General features: G+C 51.1%; 1 long non-coding RNA gene across 1 annotated transcript; it reads left to right on the forward strand.

Moving 5' to 3' along the window:
* Positions 1 to 533: 533 nt before the first annotated feature.
* On the forward strand, positions 534 to 8351 carry LOC125399699 (uncharacterized). Its single transcript, XR_015738938.1, has 2 exons — positions 534 to 790; positions 6588 to 8351. It is a non-coding gene; the product is annotated as an uncharacterized LOC125399699 (long non-coding RNA).
* Positions 8352 to 13589: the final 5238 nt, after the last annotated feature.

A 13589-nucleotide genomic window follows, 5' to 3' on the forward strand; every position in this document is an offset into this window, starting at 1 on the left:
CCGAGGGCGGGTCTGAATCTTAAGTGGATGCCTCCCCATTTCGGGCACCCCGGCAACTCCCACCTCCAGCTCAAGGATCCCTGGAATTCTGCCTGCTCACCACTTCAACACCCCCAGTCTCCCCCAAGGAAGGCACAGTGTTATCTTCCTCTCTTGGCACATTAGAAGTGGGGAGTCTTCGCCCTCCCCAAGTATGGATAGCCCTGGAATCTGTTGTGTCTCTCTCCGCATTCCCCGCAAGGGTCACCACTGACATGGCCCGGGCCGCATTTCTAGGAATGCGGGTGTCCACGGACTACATCTGGAGAGGGTTTCTAGGAAGGTAGCCCCCAGCCACCCCCACCCACCTAGCCTCTGGGGCGGACTAGCTCAGCTGGAAAGCTCTAGCCCTCTCCCGGGCCGGGCTGGAGAGTAGCCGCCTCCCTAGTACGGCCAACCCCCTGCCGGCCCTGCCCCCGCCCCGGGGCGGCTACGTGGGGGGGGCGGGGGGGGGGGCCGGGCGGGGGCGCGGCTTTGTGGCAGGCGCGGGGGCCGGGTGCAGCCCCGTGGGCTCGGCGCGCTGCTCTGGGTTGCAGGAAAGCCAGTCTCTCCAAGCATGATTGGGGAGGGGGCTGGGTTTTGCTTTTTGTTTCTGGAAGTCCCCCCTCACCCTCCTTAGTCCCTGCGTGCAGCCGAGAGGATCGTGCGGAAAGGCTACAGGGCCCCAGGGCTCACCCCGCCCCGCGCACTCCGGCCGGGGCGCCAGAAGGCGCCGCCTCGGGGGGGCTCCCTGCACCCAGGAGTAGGCGCGGTGAGTGCCCTGGCTCTTCCTGCACCGCTCCCTGCCCCGGACTGGGGTGGAGGAGCGCCGCAGGTGGGTGCTCAGGCCTGGGGCGTAGGGTGCGGGGCGGCTGTCTGCCGGGCTGAGTGGGTGGGGACCCGAACAGGGAGGTGGAGGCGGGGGCTCGCGCTCGACTCTTCCCAGGACCCAGCTCTCGATGCTTGTCTGACTGCCACCAGCCGTCTCCTGGCGGCTGGAGACGCTAACCCCACCCGAACCCCTTCCCCAGAGGGGCGTGTGTAAGGCCAGGAGGTGGACGGGAACGAAGCGGCTCCCGCTTCCTTCAAGCTGGGGCTTGGAGTTGAACCGTGAGGTGGAAAACCAGCCACCCCGCCCCCACCCCGGAAAACCTATTCAAGAAACTGACTTGCTGTGTGACCCCGATATCAATGCCGCGCAGAGCAAAGCTGCTGGCTCCCCGCGGCGCCCGACACTCCACGTGCGTCCGGGGACACAGCTGGCAGGGCGCGCTGGAGGTCCCCGAGAGTCTGGAACAGCTTACCACCTTCCCCTAGATAAAGTTAGGGGGGCCCCTCCCTCTAGGAGCAGCTGGCCTTAGCGCTTTGGCTGTAGCCTAGCTCGACTGGAGTAAAATAAATAGATTAAAACTAGGTTTCGGGGTGAGGATCCGGATGTCTGGGACTGAAACGACACCAAGTTAGGAGGTGGTTAGGGAAAAAAAAGACTTAGCCATTCGGGTTGGGGGGAGTGGCGGCTCTGGTTTCTCGCGCTTCCAATCCCACCAAGGGGAGCAGAGGAATGAGCCGCTCACCTCTTCTGAGAACACATCCATATTTATAATTTATTTTTAGAAGAAGTTGTGAAAAAAAGGAGGGGGTTTAAATGGGGAGAAAAGGTGCGCTTGGAATGGTGTCCTCTTGGGAACCCGAAAGCTAATTGAGCTATTAAAAACGGAAATAATTTCTCCCATCTGGACTGAGCAGCAAATTTGACTTTAATGAGTGACAATTAAGGGCATAATGGAACTTTATTTAGCTGGAGGTAGGACGGGGTGGCGTATTCGAGGTCCCTCCAACACTGGATTTATGCTTGGTGAGCCCTGGCATTTGCTGGAATGTTTTCAGGCCTGATTGTGTGGGACAGTATCTCTCTCCACAGCGACCCCCTGGCTTTGGGGGAGATGAACTTCTTTCCAGCAGAAAGAGGCAGGCATTTTTAGTAATCCTCCCTTCTCCTGAACCCTGTCTCTAAGGCAAGCCTGCTGGGAGCTGGGAACAACACCCCCAAAGGGGTTCACTTCAGAAAAGAGGCTCCCGAGGCTGTGGGCCCAGAATCGGGGTTTTGAGGGCGAGATGAGTTTGTGTTTTATCCAACTGGCCCACAAAGTCCCGCTTTTGGGGTCATCCTAACTGCAAAGCGCTCAGGCCCTGGCAGCTGCTGGAGGGTGAGGGCCGACCCCCAGGCTATGGAGTCTGAAACTAAAGCCGCAGAGAAGGAAGGCTGGCTTCTTTGGTCAAGGGGAAAGACTGGGGTGGGAGGGTATTCTTATTTAACTCTGTTCTCAGTACAAATCTGCCATGACCCCTGTCCTTGAGAGGCCAAAAGATAGCAGAATGGGGAAGTATGGGCTGTATATACACACACACCCCACGAGGCTTCGTGGGGCCTTTTGATGGACAAGACCAGTATGAAACGTAGACTCGGAGTCTGTTTCTTAACCTGAAGCCCTTAAACTCCACTGAGATAAACCACAATGCTATGAGACTTCAGTTTACCTCTGTCAAAGGAGCAACTGTTTGCTTCCACTTGAATTAACGAACTTGTAATTCATTACTACTCCACACTGAACAAAGTCTTGTGTAAGAAAGTCTGGACCATGAGTTCAGGAGTCGTTTATAAGGGAGAGAGAACAAATGTCCCTGTCAGGATGGTCACCTCAGTGTACACACACACACACCACACACACCTCTGTCCACTGTTGGGTAAGCACAGCACAGCCATATATGCATTTGCACACCCTGAGCTATTTGCAAGCCTGAATTTAAATTAAGCGCTCACAGCTGGGAATAGACCACCTCAATAGCTTTTGAACTGAGTCCCTGATAGCAGATTGAGTGACTTGCTCACTTGTGACACATGGACACATAGATGTCCATTTGTGTTGCCTTGGCAGACAGGAGACGTTCTTTCCCTCCAGAGTTCCATGTTTCTCTTAAGGGGCTCGACGAGCCCACACCATTTCCAGGAGGTCATGGTGGTGGTGCTGATCACCCGTAGGTGATGGCCATATGGGAGCTGTGTTTGTGTTTTGCTGACTCACCAGTGACGGCCACATCCTATCGACTCTGCTAAATAATTTCACCAAATTAGCCTTTAATGATACTTGTACAAAGAGAGTGTATTCTGTGAATGAGTGAGCCTGGGTACCAGATGTTGAGCTCAGATCATGGGCTGGCATGGAGGCGAGGAAGCTGAAAATGGAAATTATGGAATTGTTAAAAATGTAGAAAGTCAGGTGGAATTTAGTATTAAATGGAAATCAATTCCTGTTTTAAGATGCGCATGCCCAAAGCATGAAGTAGTGTTTGCATTCAGCTCTGTGCATCCACACATGTGATTATGAATATATTTAGCAAACTGCTCCCCGCCTCCAACCAAAGTTTGCAAACAAGTAGCATGGTGAGATTATAAATCGGTGCTGTGCAGCGAGAGATCACAGTCACGAAATCAGCAAAGCAGTGCAGTTTCTGTACATGCTCTAGCTACCACCGAGCTTCCCTCTCCTGCCAATTAAAAAAAAATATTGAGCAAGGAACTGTTGAATATTCTGAATACATTTAGGTTTTTCTCCTTTGGCCTGCCCATGTGAAACTTCATTAAGCAGTTACTACTTCCCACCACCCCAGCTCCACTCATGCAAGGAGTGTGGATTTAGAGCGGGATGGGTGCAGAGGGGATGAGCAACTTTGAATTTAGTTCTTTGCAATATGTATGTTGTACAGGGGAAACTTTCAACAGAAAAGAAGTCAATAGCATATGACTAGGGGTGAGCTAGAAAGGACGTGCCCTTCAAAACTAAGTGTCCACGCAGGACTCAAGCCGATGGAAGCTGGGAAACCCCTCTTCTAGCTGAAGAGGTTTGGGGGAGTGATTCAGAGATAGAACTCTTCCCTGAGGTGCATAAGGACCTGGACTCAGCCCTAGCACTGGAAATAAACAAACAAGCAACAGGAAGATCCGGGTCAGGTAAGCTTGGAGCTCTCTGGAACAGTAAATGACTATCTTAGGTGTGAAGAAATGAATGGAAATGAGTCAGGCACATAGTCCCCACTTCAGAACCACTTGTCAGATAACACACAGAGGAAAAGACTTCGTCGGACTTAGGTGCTGGACTGTCTTCTTCACCCGCCATTCTAACCTGAAGTCCTTGCTTCTCAGATTTGGAACAAGACAAAAATGAACCCCTTTCACCCATGCACCACACAAAGCACCCTATAAACAGCGGAGACTTTTCAGGGAAAGATGTAGATGTGGAAGAGGCTTGGGGGAAAGGGAACAATAGACTTTGGGGTTCTTCTGTTCACCCCATGCCAGGCTAAACCCCCAGGCACCTCGTGGTTTCTTTCCGAAGCTGCCGTGTTCTGCTGCAGCTGTCACAATCCGTAGCTGCGGAGACAAAGTTTCTGATCTTTCGTCGTTGCCCTCGCGAAGGACACTCGAGTTGTGCAGACCCACAAAGTTCACTTCCCCTCGGTGTTTCATGCACTGTGGCAGGAAGGGACAACACCCTGGAGGATGCAATGGCAGTGATACCCAGGGGAAGCCCTGGAAGGCGAGTTGGAGGGCACAGGCGGGCTCCTGCGGACGACCCACCCTAGGTGCAGGGCTGAACTGCTGAGTTTCACTGTAGTATCCAAGTTTTGAGACATTAGCAAATGGGGCCTCTTCTGCTAGAACCACCCATGAGAGCCATGCCTGGGGCCTGTTGGCATCAGTGCCCAAGACAGCCTGGATTGCTGCCAATTGAGGCCCAGACATGACCATATTGCCGTGACTGGATCCCAAACAAGCTCCAGATAGTGGCCTGGAGGGCTTTTGCCTGGGGTCTGGGTAGAAGCAGCTTAGTGAGGAAGTGGGTATTTGGGTCCCCAGAGTGGTCTTCTCAGAGACCCCATGAGGCTCAAGTTTGGTGACCTTGTGAACTCTGGGGAAGGAGGTTCCTTTCAGATACTCGGAAGGAAGCACGTGAAGCCATTGCACTTAGCTTCTAGAACGCACACAGAGTTCTAGAAAATTCCAGTACAGAGTTGTGCTTTTGTAGCCAAGTAAAGACTTGCTGCTGCCCAGGGGTGGTGAAGGAGGTTGGGGTGCCCTGTGACCCATATCAGCTACTATGGAATCCTTTGCCAATCTCTCCCCCAGCCAGGCAGCCTAATGTACTCCTGGGAGTTGAGTGTTCTCTGCCTAGGCCGGAAGAGGCAGAGCTGTGGACCTAGAAGTGGAGAGGAAGCGACAGGGTATTTGAGGACATAGAGGGAGGACCAGGTGGGCAAAGAAATGGGAACACTTGAGCCACCTTGATACAGGCTGAGTGTGAGGCTTCGGTGGGTACACTGACCTAAACCCTGCAGTGTGTCTACAGCCTGCTCAGTTTGGCAGATCCATCTGCTCTGGGATGCTGGGTCCAACAGTTGAGTCAGCTGAACCCCTGGGATTCTCATTTGGCCCTAGTAATTGAACTCCAGGCCTCAGGAGGGCCTCATGGCCTCCCCAATGTATCTCAGCATGACAATCAAAAGACCCAAGCAGGGGCTGTGGGCCAGGCCACATTTAGCCTCAGGTTCATCGGAGAATATGTTAGGAAGGAGAGCTCTGGCCTAGTTACTGGCTGTCACATGCTTAGAGGTGGAAAGTCACTTTCAGAGGCCAGGCCCAGATGCCTGAAGGCTGCACCAGGGCTTTGGGGCCATGCAACCAGTCCCGGGAGTGTGTTGGGGAGGCTTCTCTTCCCTCTTCCATCAGCCCAGCTGTTTTCAGTCACCTCTTCTCTGCGGTGGCCCAGTGTGCTGTGTCAGACTGCTGAGAGCAACCTTTGTGGATAGGTTAGCCCTATAAAGAAAGCCCTTGGGTGCTAGCTGGCCTGGACCTCCAAGGTCAGATGTCTTGGGGATGACTTTGCTGTGAATTTCTTCTTTCCCAGACTTTAGTGGCCAGACCCCAAGAGATATGTGGACATTCGTGGTGACTTTGTCCCTTCAGCTGTAAATGCCCTGGGGACCTTCCCTAAACCCTCACCCTTCATGGTCAGCCAGGAACCTCACCTAGGTATTTCACTTCGGTCTCCAAGGCAACTGACTCGCTCTTCCATAATGCAGGAAGAGGGGCCCTGATGGATCACTTGTTCTCTTTGCTCATCAGCCCCTGTTTTAGGACATCATCTGCGCGGTCATTTCTGGAGCCTGCTTGGGTGGAGTGGGGGTCTCAGATGCCTGGCTCCCTGCACGTGCACTGAAGCATGTCTGTATGGAAACTTCTGCCTAGAAACACTTGTAGCCAGTTGCCGCATAGATGCCGATGCTCCTGGGAGACCGCCTGGCACCACACCCCCTCAAAAGATTCACTTGTCTGAAGTTTGCTTTAACTTTCTGCATTTTTTTCCTTTTTAGTTTTGGCTCTTGGTGCCTCTGAGAGTCTCCACTTCCTGCCAGCTGGTTGGTTACCGCAGGGAAAATGAGGGACTTTTGGGGGCAGATGTGTTTCCATTCCACTATCATAATGCCCCTAAAAATCCTTATTGCTCTTGCAGTATGCCTCGGGGGTCCCTGGGCCAGGAAGACCGCAGCTCCGAGAGCTGCCAGCCACTCGAAGAAGAGGTATTCCCGGAGCCTCTGCCCCAGCTCCTTGACTTCTGGGGTGGATCTCCCCTTGCCGCGCTCAAAACCCGTAGAAAATAAAAAGATGCCTTGTGAGACCACCTGCTAAATGTGCTTTTTGCCCTCCAGGGGTAAAATGGCGCTCAGGCCTGGGAAAAGGCTGACTATGGCTCAGTTGCCTTAGCCCCTGAGGATGCAGGCTTAAAACAAGAGTTACCAGTTTGACAGGCCTGGTCCCTCCAGGGCCCTAGGATCTTCACTGCGGGTGGGGTGGGGATGGGAAGCCCTGGCCTGCCAGCTCCCAGAAACAGGACACTTTCCCCCTCGGCCTCAGTTTCTCATCTTGCCAGCGGAGAGCCTGTGCTCCCTGAACCTTCAGAGTTTCTTGGATATAGCCAAGGATGTAATGAGATCAAAATCACAAACTCTGAAGACCTTTGAAGGGATGAGGTCGGTGCCTACAGAACTAGTTAGTATGGGCACTAATGTTTACGAATGCATGCGAATGACTCAGAGAAGCCGCAGTTCAGCTGCAGCCATGGTTTCTGGAAGCAACTTGCTTAGCCCAAGCACTGGGATTCTGTCACAGCAGGGTCTAAAAATACCTCACAACCTGAAACCCACGGCTTAGAGCAGAAGTTTCTTCAAGTCTCTTACACATTCCCATTAGGTGTTTTTAAGTGAATTGTGTCTAAAGGTATGGGTTATACAAATAGTTATGAATATGCAAATATTTATGCTAATTCTCTGCACAGTAAATTTTTAGTTACGGCAGCTGCTTGGTTGCCCCTTCGGGTGAGAATGTTTCACATGAATTTTTTTTTAAATGAGAGCGTTTCTTTTTCTCACTCCCCCCCCTTTGGAGACAGGGTCTCACATATGTAGCTTTGACTGGACTCAAACTCAAGAGATCTGCCTACCCCTGCCTCCCTGACTGTAGTGTGTGGAAACCCAGAGGCAGAACCAGCACCATGGTCTATGAGGTGTCCTAGGTCAACTTTTCAAACTCCTGTTTTCTAGGGGTTCCCCTCTTGGTTGGTGTGAGCATGGTGAGGCTACAGAGATTGCTAACATTCCCACTCAGCACAACTGACAGCGCTGGTGCTGGTGTCCTGTGTCCCACACAATGAGGCAGAGCCACTTTCCAGGAGACTCAGCCCTCTGTGACAGGCCACCAGGTGGTTAAGGAGTCACCAGGAAGAGCGTTCATGCACAGGGCAACAGGATAGGCGGGGCACCATACTGCTCTTGGCCTTCAAGGGTGCCACTTCAAAGGACCAGAGTATGCTGGACTGGGCTCAAACGCCAGCTTCCAGCCAACCCTAGAGTGGTAGGAAAGGAAACAGCAGGCCCCAGAAAGTAACCAGCTCTGGTTACTCTTTATGCTGTGTCATAGGGTGGAGATGCCAGAGAGGACTGGCTGGCCAGCTGCGAAAGGTACAGAGACCAACAGACAGCTGCCGGAGCACACTGTGCCCTGACCTCACACACCTGCGAAGACAGGGCAGGGCCCTAGGGGCACCTCTTACACACCTTTCTACCCACACACCAGGAGAACCTTCTGGACTGTTTTTGAGACAGGGTTTCTTACCGTTGCTTAGATTGGCCTTGAACTTGCAGAAATCCCTGTGCTTTGACCTCTGTAGGCATTGGCCTACAGCATCATGCCTTGCTAATAAAACAAGTTTGTGCATGTCTCTCTGTCTTTGTCTCTGTGTGCACCTGTCTCTCTCTGTGCCCCCCCCCTTGGACACTCTTTACATATTTTTTAAGGCAGAGTTTGTCACTGAACCTGGAGATCACTGATTGAGTGAGGCTGTCTGGCTATCAGGCTCCAGGGGTTTTTCTGTCTTCACCCCACCCCTGGTACAGGGATTATAAAGATGTGCCCACACCAGGCTGCTTTTTATGGGTCTTGGAGATCGAACTTAGGTCCTTGTGCAAACACTTTACCAACTGAGCTTCCCCCCAGCCCCAAGACACAATTGTAAGCCACGTGGGCTTGGACTTTGGAGGCTGTGACTGTTGGTTCTGGATCAGGCTGGATGTCTCAGCCCTCACCTGCTCCCTCCCTCCCTCTCAGGTGTCTGCTGAGGGCCCACAACGCCAGGCACAGTGTTGGGTTCTGGAGATCCAATACTGTGTAAGACGCAGTGCCTACACTCACAGGTTTCTCGCTTGAAGGGGACAAGATGGAAGAGAAAGCAAAGAAATAGATTCCCTGTGTGAGGACAAACATTCCCTGCTGAGTGTTCAGTGTTCTGCTGCCATAAGAATGGTGGCGCGTGTCCCCGCTTCCAACAGTAACGTGGAAACATAGGCAGCACCAGGCATGGCCGGCAGTCTTGCAATCTCAGTACTTAGAAGACAGAAGCAGGAGGAGTGTCCTTAAATTCAAGGCCGGTTTGCTCTAGGCCAATTGGGACATAGTAAGATTCTGTCTCAAATAAAACAAACCCAGTAACAACAAAAAAATACAAATGTCTATCTGTTCTGTATTTGAATTTGGACCCTTCTAGGGACTGCTTTTACAACCGCTAGCAAGTGACAATGCTCTTTGTCGCTCATTTTCCCTGTCTGTACTCGAAAGACAGACACGGGGCAGCAGTGGGAATGAGGTAAACAGAGCCTTGGGTATTACGTCATTAGAAGTCAGATCTAGCTACCCATCTGGCTGACAGATGGCATAGGGACATTGCAGGGTCTCTCTCCCCATGGTGAATGTTACACAAGAGCCTCTCTACCCTTCAGGTGGACCTCATCAGCTGGAGGTTGAGATGGGGACTCAGAGCCCTACAGAGATGCACTGATAGCTACTGCCCTGGCAGGCAAGCCAGTTGAGCCTAGATTTGGACTTGTCCCCAAAGGCCTAGGGTCCACACTTGGTCAGTCTTGTGGTGTTACAGTCTTGAATTTAATGATTTTGGAACCAGGGCCCCACATTTTTATTTTGCAAGTTAGTCTGTCCTGCCTTGCTATGACAGACTTCAAAATGGTCACTCGTCTGCTCTTGGTAGTTTCCACATCTAGGCCCCGGGTAATTTTTCTATTCATCAATCCAGCGTTTGGTGTGTTAGGTTGCTTTACTTTTTGAAACAGTCTTTAGTCCAGGCTGGCCTGGAACTCATTATGTAACCAGGCTGGACTTGACCTTCTGATTATAGGTCACACTCAATTTTCTGCTGTGCTGGGCCTTGAACCAGGGCATCTCCATACATGCTAGGCAAGCATTCTTCTACTAACCAAGCTAGATTCCCAGTTCTCAGTCTAGTGTTTTTTAATGAGGTTGAAACCTCCAGGAGAAAATGACATTCACTTTAGGATTGGTTGACCATATAACATGTATCTGCTTCTCTCTCTCTCTCTCTCTCTCTCTCTCTCTCTCTCTCTCTCTCTCTCTCTCTCTCATAGGGTGGCTGCTGAGGGCAGGGTAGGCCCCTTCTCCACTGAAGCTTCAGACCCTAACACAGAATAGGAGCTCAGTGGATCAAAGGTCACTCTTTCTCCTCTGGCTCCTGGAAAGCTCTGTGAGAGTGCACTCTGAGGTCTGCTGAGATCCCCCCCCCCTGCTTCTTCCACACCAACACTGTTCAATGGATTGGTGTTTAAAGGGCTCTAGGGTTCAAAGTCAACACAGGTTTAAAGGCCTATAGGGCTGGCTTTGTGAAGCCTGCCCCTGGGGAAGTTAAGTACAGCTTCGAGACACACAGATTTCCTTTTGGAATGGGTCTGAGACCCAGCAGGAGGCTCCAGGTCAGGGTTTCTGGACTCTCCAGAGGCTGAGACAGGAAGATTGTGAGATCCAGGCTAGTCTTGGCCACACAGTGAGACCCTGTCTCACAAGACACCACACATGATGGTGTGCGCCTATAACCTCAGCACCCAGGAGAAGACAGAATGGGACGCTAACAGCTTCATGAAGTGACCCACTTTGCACAAAAACGATCACACTGAAAATGTGACAGTCGGTGACCTTGGGTATATTCAATGTCAACGATACGTGGCCACCATCAAAATGAAATTCAGAGCCTTCCCATCACTTGTCTGTAATTCTGCCCCCATCCCAATCCTTATCAATCACTGATCTACTTACTGGCCATTTCACGCATGGAATCATTCGGTCTATGGTTCTGTTTTGTAACACAATGTCATGTTGTGGTATCAGAATGAACTCTCTTCCTTCTTTCCTCCCCTTCCTCTCCCTCCTCCTCCCCTCCTCTCCCCTCCCCTCCCCCCTCCATGCTTTTCTTTTTATTTTTTAATGTTTTGGTTTTTCAAGAACTGTCCCTCCTGTCCCTGCTTTCTGAGTTGCAGGTGTTAGAAGTTGTGTCACCACAGCCAGCGGAAGACCATTCCCTGTGTGCCCGGGAACTAGTCCTTCACAGGATGCTACCTGTTGCTTGTCTGTCTGTCAGTTGATAGACGTGGGTTGTTTCTATTTGTGGCGACCATGAGCAGCAGAGCTGCTTTTGTGTGGATGGACCTCTTTGTTTCTTTTGTGTATATTTCTAGGGATGGAGTTGGTGGGTCCTGAGACAATGGCACAGCAGAGACCCACTGCTCGGGTGCACCAGTGGCAGCCTTTAGCTTGTTCCCTCTGTCCCTCTGTCCCTCTGTCCCTCCTCACTCCCTTTGTCTTCCTCTGCCCAGTGTTTTCTTATTCTCTTTTTGCTCTCTCTCTCTCTCTCTCTCTCTCTCTGTGTGTGTGTGTGTGTGTGTGTGTGTGTGTGTGTGTGCGCGTGTGTATATGCATACATGTGCATGCAGGTGCCCAAGGAGACCGAAAGCGGGTACAGAGTCTCCCTGCGGCTGGAGTTCCAGAGTTTGTGAGCTGCCCAATGCAGGTACTGGGATCTGAACTCCAGTCCTCCAACAGAGAGCAGTAAGCAGTCTTAATTACTGAATCATCTCTTTGCCTCTTTTTCATGTTTGTGTATGTGCACATGTGGCTGTGGGTATATGTGTGCACAGTCTCAGGACAGCCTCATTTGTGGGTCTTCACATGACTTTTGCCTCTCCTTTGAGAGACTCTCCTTGACCTGGAACTTTATCAAGTCGAGCTGAGCTATCTGGTCTGAGATCTTCCAGGGGTCGGTCTGCCTCTGCCTGCTAAGTCATCATTGTGGGACACAGGTGTACACCACCATCCTCAGCTTTTTCCATGGGTCCCAAGGATCAGAACTCAGAACCCCATGTTTGGAAGGCATAAACTTTACTGCCAGCCATCTCTCCGGCCCTAACATTTTAACATTTCTCTTTGTCTCAAACTTTCACTGGGTGGGATTTGGAGAGGATGGGGGACCAGAGAGAATCTGGAGTAGGGCAGTATAGCACGAGAAATGGGGAGCCCCAGGTGAGGCCAGACCAGCTGTGTAACTCACAGACTCGGGGTGAAACCACCACTTCAGGGTCCCTTTTCAAAGCTGGTGGAGTCTGAAGTGCAATGGCAGAGCCAGCACAGGATGTGAGCAGAACAAGAAGATGCAGCAGATATAAGAATCTAAACCCGTGGGTGCTCAGGAGACACATAAACAAGCCACACTCCATCCTTGGAGTGGTTCCAATGGCAGTTGGTGGCCCCTGGTATGTGTGTCAAGATTCAAACCCTTATCATTTGAATCTCCCAAAATAAGATGACCCCCTCCAACCAGTAGGCTCTAAGAACTGAAAAAATAGTTATTTGTCTGAGGCCTTTCCCCAAGAGCCACATTTGGTTTATTTGGCCACAGTATTTAGTTCTAGCTTCTGAGGGGGTTCAGGTGCTCCAGTGGGGGACAGGGCTGCACACAAGGCCACAAGGGAGCAGACAGCCAGAACTATAGCAGAAGCGGGTGGCCATGGTAGACACTAGCTGCCAAGTGTTGTAGCCACACCTCCCAGCTCAGGACAGAAGGCATTGTCTTCCTCAAGGGCTAGCCTCCACTGGACCACAGACCTCATTTCCCATGTTCACCTAGACTCTTGGCCCCAGGACTCATTGTCATCTCCACTCAATACTTTGTCGTGAAGACTGGTTGTTGTAGGAGGCCGCTTGTTTGTTCCCAGCTGCTCAGCCCCAAAATAACCACACAGAAACTGTATTAATTAAATCACTGCTTGGCCTATGAGCTCTAGATTCTTATTGGCTAGTTCTTACATCTTAATTTAACCCATTTCTATTAATCTGTGTATTGCCACATGACTGTGGCTTACCTGATAAAGTTCTGTCTGGCATCTGTCTCTGGCAGGGCTCCATGGCGTCTCACTGACTGTGCCTTCCTTCTTCCAGCATTCAGTTTAGTTTTCTCCACCTAGCTCTGTTCTGCTTTGCTATAGGCCAAAAAAGTTTGTTTATTCATTAACCAATAAAAGCAGCGCATAGACAGAAGGACTTCCCACACCCGTGGGTAAAGGATTCAGCCAGGGACTCAGAGCACAGTGTGGCTGGATTGTATTCGTCTGTTAAATGTGATACCTAAGGCCTCACAGATGGGCACACACTGCATTGTAGCCACAAGATAGCTGTAGTCCTTGCCTGATGCTACCCCAGCTTGACAGACATGTGGTAAAAGAGAGTTGGTTTATTATACTGTTTCAACCAGGATGCAGAATGACTTTCTTTCCAACCCTTCCCCTTCCCTCCCTCCAAGTCCTCCCTTCTTTCTCACCACCCCTCTCTGAGGCAGGATCTTCCTGTTATAACCCAGGCTTCCCTCAGTGCTGGGATTATGGGCACATTTGCTACAACAACTTGGCTGGAAGTGACTTTTAATATACCATCTAATACTTTTTAATTATCCCAGATATTTAAAATGTAATCTTTATCGTTAAAAAGAAAATAAAAAAGATAGTACAGAAGAGAATAAAGGGGCTGGTGAGGAGCTCAGTGGATAAAGGCGCTCGTCTTCCAGTGCTCGTCCTCCAGTGCTCGTCCTCCAGTGCTCGTCCTCCAGTGC

The sequence above is a fragment of the Myodes glareolus genome, chromosome 9 (genome assembly GCF_982192425.1).
Source record: "Myodes glareolus chromosome 9, mMyoGla1.1, whole genome shotgun sequence".
NCBI classification, from domain to species: Eukaryota; Metazoa; Chordata; class Mammalia; order Rodentia; family Cricetidae; genus Myodes; species Myodes glareolus.